General features: G+C 41.9%; 1 protein-coding gene across 1 annotated transcript in view; it reads right to left on the minus strand.

Annotated features, from left to right (window-relative positions):
- Window positions 1–8560, minus strand: part of LOC129162891 (spectrin alpha chain, non-erythrocytic 1-like) — a 46191-nt gene extending 37631 nt beyond the window's left edge. Inside the window, exon 1 of the transcript XR_011520468.1 lies at window positions 8468–8560. The gene's annotated coding sequence lies outside the window, so the exon portion shown is untranslated. The remainder of the gene's footprint in view (window positions 1–8467) is intronic.
- Window positions 8561–9063: the final 503 nt, after the last annotated feature.

Raw genomic sequence — 9063 nt, forward strand, 5'->3', positions numbered from 1 at the left:
TTTTGAAGAAGTGTTTCTCCTGCAGAGCTTTTGAGGAGTGGTTGCTTGACATAAAAGTTTTTATATTTAAAGGTGGCGTATGTAAGAATATAGTAAGAAAATCCCGAGAGAGTCTGATGTTTCAGTCATTTTGGAAGGAAGGTGCACTGAAACATTTTTCATACCCAGCTGGCTGTGAGGATTGGCAGTTTTTCTCCTTTCAAAACAAAGGAAGGAGGGACGTAACAACTGTTTACCATCAGTGAGTGTGGGGGTGTCGTGTCTCCTGCGAGCTAATACTGCAGCGCCAACGATTGTAATTTGACAACTGCCGACAAAAAGCTCTAGAGTTGTTTTAAGTGGTTGGAGTAACCAAATTTTACCACAGGATGTCATTTTTACTTCATTTCAACATCATGCACCTTTAAACACCTGCATGATGAAAATAAGACACCAGTGCACCTGTGCACAGCCAAAGTGAGGATGCATGCTGACAGAATTGTCTTTATCTCCTTGCTGCCACCATGTTGTGATCCATCTACCAGAGGCCCTGTGTTCGGTAGGTGTTCTTACAAACCTCGTCAGGTATGTACGGTGAGACTACCATGCTTGCTCAGAGCATACAATTATTTCTAGGTACTGTAGCATTAAGTGTGGGGGCAGAGAGCAAGTGAAATATGCGACATGTCTCAGATGTTGAGATCTCCTCACCTGACTAATTTCTCAGCCTTATGGTCGTGCAGGATGTCCAGAGAAATGAGGGCAGACTTGTTGCGTGGCCCAGGCTCGGGTGGGTGTGACCACGCATGGGAGAATGTGTGTAGGTGTGTTTATCTTGTTTTAAAATAGGGCATGCTTGACAGACAACTGACAAATAAAAAGTGTGTGTGTGCGTGTGTGTGTGTGTGTGTGTGTGTGTGTGTGTGTGTGTGTGTGTGTGTGTGTGTGTGTGTGTGTGTGTGTGTGTGTGTGTGTGTGTGTGCGTGTGTGTGTGTGTGTGTGTGTGATAGACTGAAATGACAAGAATTATTTTTTAAACTATGAGTACTGGCCACATATTTGCAAAGAGGTGGGAGAAAAGTTAACTCGTGAGAGATTTGCATGTTTATCACAACTCATGGATGTTTGTGTGTCTGTATGCGTGTGTGCACACAGCTATGTCTGCAGGGTGAGGTGGAGGCCAACGCTTTGGCAGCAGGTCTGGCACGTCTGTCAGGCCCAAACCTGCAGAAGAGAGTGGGAGGGAGAGAACTAGAGAGGCAGAAAGCAAATAGGTGTGATTCCATTAACCATCACTGGGAGCTCTTTGCACCATCAAGACAAAAACAGCTCAAATAATCAGCTTTCAGCTCATCCTGAAGTGGCTTTAAATCCTTAACGGACAACGCTGAGGGCAGAAAAAGTGTTCAAGTTAAAACATTCAATCTCTGATTTCGACGTATTTGTATCTCGCTGGGTGGTCACAGTTTCCACTTGATACAGTTTTATTATGTTCTCCCCTTTGTGTTTTGGTTTAGATTTGTATCTTCGTACCTCTTCCACCGCAGAGCGGGCAGCAGGCGTGCTTGTTTTGCTCCAACACTTCAGCCAGGCGCATCGCTGCTGATGAATTCATTGTAATTCAGTAGTCACGCATTTCAGGAATGTGTTTAAAGTCTATTTGTGGGGATCTACTTGCTTGTTTCTCCTCCAGCTGTTCACACAGTTTGGCTTTTTTATTTTGACTGGAGCTTCCTGAGATTCAGTTATGTTACTTTATCACCATCAGTGGTGGAGGAAGTGCTTCGAGTCTTTATTTGAATTTTAAAACAAACTGTGAAAGTGGTTTAAGGACTAAAGATGTGATGAGGAGTTAAAGCTAAAAGTGTCAAGTTAGAGTAAAAACAGTTTGTGATGTTCTCAAATTTGACTTATTTATTAATGCAACAGCAGGTTTGTGCTTTCTGAAGGAAGACAGATTGTCTGCGTTTAAGGATTTTGTCTGTTTGTCTTTTTTTTATTCTAAAACGTCATTAAAAATGAAAAATAAAGTGTTCAAACTTGCGGAAAATGGGAGAAATAATCAGAATGTTGGTCAACAGTTTACAGAAAACTATGGATTTCTTCTGAAACTGAGTTAAAATAGATGTTATGGGGAAAATGTGTGACCTTTTTATAAATTCTTAGCATGCACGGTACTCAAAAGTCATCTCGTCTCATCTTTTTACGCCTCTCTGAATTTGGGTCATGGAGTAGCAGTCCTAATGAGGAGAACTCCGTCTGTCCTATGTCCTGACAGCCACTTCTGCCTGCTCCTCCAAAGGGATCCTTTGGCAATCCTCAACCGGGCTGGAGATACACAGTGGGTACGGAAAGTATTGAGACCCCGTCAATATTTCACTCTTTGTTATATTGCAGTTAATTGCTAAAATAAAATAAAACGTTTTTCTGTCATTAATGTACACACACCTCAGTTAAATATGTGAGTGTCACAGCAAATGATCTGAATAATTAGGACCATGTGATATTTCAGTTTGTCCTTTTTTAATACCTGCAGAAATTTCTAAAAGTCTGTTTGCCAGTATAGGGTGCTGTGTGTACATTAATGAGATATAAAATGATTTTTATTTTTTTATTTTAACAAATGGCTGCAATACAACAAAGAGTGACGGGAGTCTGAATACTTTCTGTGCCCACTGTATGCCTTTTAACTTATACTGATCCTGGATCAGTACTGGGGTCTCCTCTGAATGAAAATGCCTGAAACACTTCAGCTGACTCCTACCACGGAGGAGCATCTTTACTTTCAATCCCTCCTTTAGATCGAAGCTTCTTGCCCAGGATTTGGACTCCTATTACCTGATATTTGGACATCTTGCCTCTGATTGGCTAACAGCAATTCAACTCAACTCTACCACTGACTCCTGCTCTGCAATGTTGATGTTTATCTCCACAAATAACACACACCTGAAGGAGTTCTGCCATGTGGTGGGGTTGCTAATGCTAACGGTTAAGTTCTACTAGCCAAGAGCGTCTGTTTCCTGGACGCTAAACAGCCTTCCCCGTCGTGAGTCCTTGAATACAAAATTATAGTATGACATAGATCTGTGTGGCGTTTTCAGACATGAGTGTTTCCCGCTGACAGTTTCAGAAGCTAATGCAGGAGACAGGTGTTGGAAACTATTTTCATGTTTCAATTATAATCAGAAATACTCATTGAAAATTGTTTATTATTTTTTTCAGTGTTCCACACTTTTAATGAAAGCGTCATCTAGGTCATCACCTGCATGTCTCATAAATCAGAAAGATGGATTCACGATCAAGATTATGTCCAAAACCCACTGAGGATGTTGTTAGATAAAAGGATTTCCTTAAACCCATCCAGGTAATGCCTTCACCTACACAGGAACACTTCTAAAGCCTGGATGTGTCCCCTTAGGCAGAAAGTAAATCCCAGTACATTGTCACCAGGGTATAAAAGTGGCATTACCGAGTGTATCGACTCCATAACCTCAAAGGAAATCTCTATTCAGCCGCTATAAAAGGGCGCCTTTGCTCTCCATTGCTGTCGGGCCGGTTACGGAAAGAAAGAATGGATTAGGAGAGAAAACAGAGGGAAGAAAAGTGGAGAGTGTACAGGTGAAGTCCTATGGCGGTGGAGGTTTGCTCAGCTGTGCGGTATTCTTTTCTGCACCCCACCCATGTTACCAGAGCCAGGGATATCTTTCCATTTCACTCTCCTCCACCCTCCCATTGCTGTATCTTTCTCCCGCTTTCATATTTACACAGGTGAGAGGACAGCGGTCCAATAGGTGTGGGTGGGAGACCTGAAAGTCAGGTTTATCTGCCTGGCTGGTGGAAGGAGTTTTACCTGCAGATTGTGGATGGATGGGGATCTGATTGCAGGGGCCCAGCCAGCCTTTTGTCTGCAGAGACAGACAGCAAACACACTAACATGAAAAAAATAAGGAATCCTGTCAATGAATGATTGGAAGCTTGTTTATCGTTCGGATGGTGGAACATCAAAGTAGAATAAGATGCTGTAAAATGAAGCCAACATGCGTGGTGAGCCCGAGAAAAGGGAGTGCTGAGAAACCAGAGTCAGGTGGAGCAGGACTGGAGTCATAAGGGTGGGGAAGGTTTTGCTGCCAGGGCCAAAAGTTCAGAGCGAGGCAAGTGTGCAGGTAACTCAAGCCACCATGTGCCAGAGTCTCACGTGTTTTCCTCTTTGTCCTAAAAGACCACAGCTCGGGTTTCCATCACATCCCAGCTTCCTGGGTGATGCAGTCCCACCCCGCCCCTGTCCGTCTACCTCTTGAGTCGTCCGTCCCACCCTGCAACAACAAACACTCACTAAAGGCAAACACATGCATCATCCATCAACAGGAAACCACTGGTGCAGCCTAAGAAACCCATCCTGCAGCAAGTCGAACAGTCGGCCCAATCAAAGTGGAGCCTTGGACTATCACTACAAATGTATGAAGAATCATTCTGTGCCGGGTAAAAATATACTGTCATGCAATGTAACGGCAGCAGCCAGAGGAACAAGTTGTAAATCACTGTAATTACCATTACGCCCTTGTCAAGAAAGTGTCACTCAGGTGCACGGGGTGGGATTGTCTCACATATGTACACCTGAGGCTATTCACTCCCTCCTCCACCTCCTCTGGTGAAATTCCACCAAGAGTTGTATCTGATTCATAAGTTAGTTCATTAAGTGGGAAGTTTTTGTTTGAACCACTTTTGAATTTAGTTTATTGTCTTTATCAAGCAAATCTGATAAAAAAAATGCCAAATTCTAGTTTTCTGTCTTGTTTCCAAGAAACAAACCAGGTTGGAAAGAAGTTTTTCCTGTTAAATGCCTAATCTTCATAGATTTAAAGGACAAACAGGCTTTAAATAAATTATGCAAATAAGTCCTCCTCCGTCACCTGTTCAGGATGCAGGTAGTCTGCAGAAGCCCTGCCGCTGTGAGGCTCATTTGGTTTGAACAACTGTAAATGCTGAATATGCAAAAAGCAAAAAATGTAAGGGACTGTTTGAAAAGAAAATAACGTTTTATGTTAAAATCTGAAATCATTGTTTGGGATTAGATGAAAACTATTTGTAAGTGAATACAGACAAGAAACAATCTGGTATATTTGGGAAAAACATCACATTTTAGTTGAGAAACAAACATTTTAGAAATTTGCTCTCAATTAAAATGTTTGACAATTTGTCAGTTTAATTTACTGCCAGTTTCCGCACGTTTTACTCTGCTACAGATGTTCTGTTTGGAGCAGCAGCTTTTTATCCTTTAATCCAGTTTTTGTATTTGCAATTTAATTTAAAGGTGTAGTACATTCGATTAATCAGTACTTTTGCAGTGGTCTCAAGCTGTACTTGGCAAAAAAAAAAGCCCAGAAACGCCTGCATCAGCAAGGAAGTTTTCAGAAGTTTCCATGCAGAAAATTCCCAAAAGAACATAAAAATGTTTTTCATGTAGTGAAGAATGCAGACATCAGATTTGTTATCATATGGATTGTTTTACACATACAGTCTGGAACGACCATGAGCTCATCCAGATTCCTCCATGCCTGCGCTATGATCACAACTATCTAATTCAATCAGATTACGCTGTGTCTGTGAGTGTGTTGATAATAAATTTTGACAGTTTACAATCAGATTACAGAGATGCGTCCTCGTTGAAGATTGAAAGATTACATTTCACAGCAAACATTCAGTAGACTAAAGTTAGGGGAAACAAATTAAAATACTTGTTTTAAAATATCTCTTTAAATTCATTCCGTTAGTTGTCCATATTAAAACATCTGTGCCACATCTTTGTCATGCACATAACTCGAATCCAAATCCTTCGTTAGATATTTACAGATAAGTGTCTTTCTTCCCGGGGGGTCATGAATCCAGCCTTGCAGACGTTGGTAACACCCCGGTTGCTGCTGACTAGGTGATCGGGCTAGGGGTCCCCCACAGGGAGAACAAAAGACCTCGTCATTTACAGCTACATAAGCTGCAGTAGGTGGGGACCCCTGCAGGTACTTTAGTCTCACCTGATCAGCTCAAGAATGTGTCAAGAACAAGGGGAAGAAATATCAGGGGGAAGATGGAAAATGACTCGCATTGCTGGAGGGAACCAAGTGATCCGACGGGTAATTCTTGTGAGGAAAACACAACAAAATGACATTTTATTGATTGACATTGAAATATGTTTTTTTTTTGTCTTGTTCAGTGATTAAACTCACACAACTCATCCTCAGATTGGTTGGTTCCAAAAGTTACTCCAAAGACATTTCTGAGTTACGTTACTCGCGTGACTCATTTGAGACACATAAATAACCAAAATGATCCTCATTAAAAAGGAGCAGAGCAGCTGAGTGTTTGTGGACTTGATGGCTTCTTGATTTACCTGTTTAGTTTGTAGATTAACAGGTGCAGGATTTTCTTCAAGTGTGCAGACTTGAACAATGCTTGAATTGATTGACATTTTGGAGTTATCTTGGCAGGAGTTTGTCCTGCACTCCTCTTGGTGGGCATTTCAGCATCATTCCTTTAGCTGCATAAACCAAGAAAACAAAAATTAATGTTTTCTTTTTTGTCAGGTTGAGAAATTAGTTTTTCACTACCATTTCTTTTACACTGTGCCGGTAAAGTCAAAGACAGACTGTTTTCTTCACAATAAACCACCTCCCTACCTTGCTTTTGTGTTACAAGGTCATTATGATCTCTCAATTTTTATCCTAAATACAATCTCAAAAATGAAAATACAATAACCATAAGTGAAGAGAGTGTAAATAAAACTTGTACACTCTAGAAAAATAAATGTACTGTAATAATTAAATTGACCTTACTGGTTGACTGGCTCCACTAAACACAGTGGCTTGAATGTAAAGAGTAATGTACATTGTTATGTTTGAAGTAACTCTAGATAGTTGTTTAAACTTTAAGCTAAAGCTTTAACATTGATCTCAGAGACTGTTGAGTGAGAAACGTGAGCAGTTTCACATTATATAATATTCAGGTCACAAAGTTACTTTCAGGTTTACAGATATCTAGCAGGTGTTTAAAAATACTAAATCAAGGGAAGTGGGCAGGCTTCCCTTAAAAAATGTGTGGTTTTGGAGTCACGTGACACATCACGTACCTCAAGGAAATCTTAGAGGTAGACGTGCTTTACTCTGGTTATTTTTAGTTGTTGAGATGACACCGATGTAACTAGTTTAACGATGGTTAATGTTTGTGTCTGTTTGGATTGTACAAACTCCTGTTTGTCTGGACATCCGGTTGTGAGAAGCATAGAGATCAGATCATGTAAACGTAGCGGCGACATGAGCTGGGGCTTTCTATCGGCGCTGGTGTAACTGCGGGTAGCCATGTTGGATTGGGTCACCAGTCGCCCCCAGTGGATTCATAAGGCTAGAAAAGTCGATAGTAATCCCACGTAATCTAATTTCAATAGTATGCTGGTTGTTGGAACCAGAGGCTGAACAAAAACAGGAATAGTTGCTCACTCAGCGTTCACTCTAAGAGTGACAAACCTATCCAATATGGCAGCGAAGTGGTTACGCTCCAGCGCTCAATGTTGCCTCTACTTATTTTGTTTTCGTTTCATCTTGTTCCCATTTTTTGTGGCAACTAGCTGTTTGTTTCATAAAAATTAAAAATGCATACTGATTTCTAAAGTAGACGCGCTTTTAATTCTGATCGCTGTTTGAATGTGGGACTACTTACTTTTGAGCATAAGGAGAAAGCATCAACATATATACTGGACAATTTGTGTCCATAGGCACCAATTATAAGTTTTTGTGCCAAAATGGGAGGTTCCCACCACCGCCATTTTGACCGTGTCACAGGTTCCATCAAGCCCAGACAATTCCACAAAAGGGAAAAGAGGTGGAGCTGAGGGTGGGGCTGTAAGGCTGGGATCAAATCACGACACCCGTCGAACTGAAGCGATGTAGCTACAAGCTAACCCAAAGCTAACGCGGAGGTGGGAGCTAAGCTAACGGAGGTAGCAACCTAGCTACAACCGGAGTTAACTGTGCACAGCACCGGAGCTTCTGAGTCCGGGATACGCCAGGCTTACCGCTGGGTAAAACCGGGTGGAACACAGAGGTCTCCTGAGAGCTCCACAAGCCGGCAGCCGAGCAGCAGACAGGCGCGGCTGTGATCAGAGATGTGCCGAGCTACCTCTGGGGAGAACCAGGTGGAAAACATTGATTTCCATCCGAGAGCTCCACAAGCTGGCAGCCGCGCAGCAGACAGGCGCCGCTGCGATCAGAGATGCACCGAGCTGTCGCTGAGGGGAGGGGACCATACCGATAGTCGGAATGCAGCTCCACCAACATGTTATATTTCAACCCATTTTCAAAAATGCATCGTCATGTTAAATGCACTGGGTGCTTACCCTGTTACATTTAAATTTCATGGTTAAACAGTACATGTTAAAATCTAAGCTCAGCTAGCGCAAGAGCGGCAGTGACCTAAAATACATAAATATAATTTCACTTACCGAAAAAAAAATGAAGTGGAGACTCCTTGGACGCTCTATTAGTGCAATTAATGCCACAGCAAGTCATTTTGTCCAACAATTGCACAAATAGTATCCAAAAAGAACGCACAAACGCTACAAATAATGGTCTAAGTTGAGAGACTGAAAATGGCAGAACAGGTTTAAGGCGAGGCCGAGGCTCAGACTGAGGCCTTTCCCCGGAGCTAGCTCTGTGGTCACGTGGGTCTGATGCTCATTAATTATACGGAATTTTAGGCTTTTAATACACTTAAACAGAAGAGTGACAAAAAATGCAGAGTTGTCATGAGTATAAACTAGATCTATTAAACCTAAAATATGTTTTGGAACCAGGCTGTAAACATGTTTATTTCTGCTGTGAAATTTTTAACATGGGAGTCAATGAGGATTTGCTCGCTTCTGACACCAGCCCCCAGTGGATGAGGGTGGAACTGCAATTTTTTTCACTTACTGTTTTGCTTCACATCCAGACCCGAATTATGGGGGCTTGGGAGAAAGTAGTAAAGCTTCACTCACGTGATCGTTTTAGACCAATGCTGTGCTCAAATGTGCTTTGCAATCAGGAAGCCAATAAAACG

The sequence above is a fragment of the Nothobranchius furzeri genome, chromosome 1 (assembly GCF_043380555.1).
Source record: "Nothobranchius furzeri strain GRZ-AD chromosome 1, NfurGRZ-RIMD1, whole genome shotgun sequence".
NCBI lineage: Eukaryota > Metazoa > Chordata > Actinopteri > Cyprinodontiformes > Nothobranchiidae > Nothobranchius > Nothobranchius furzeri.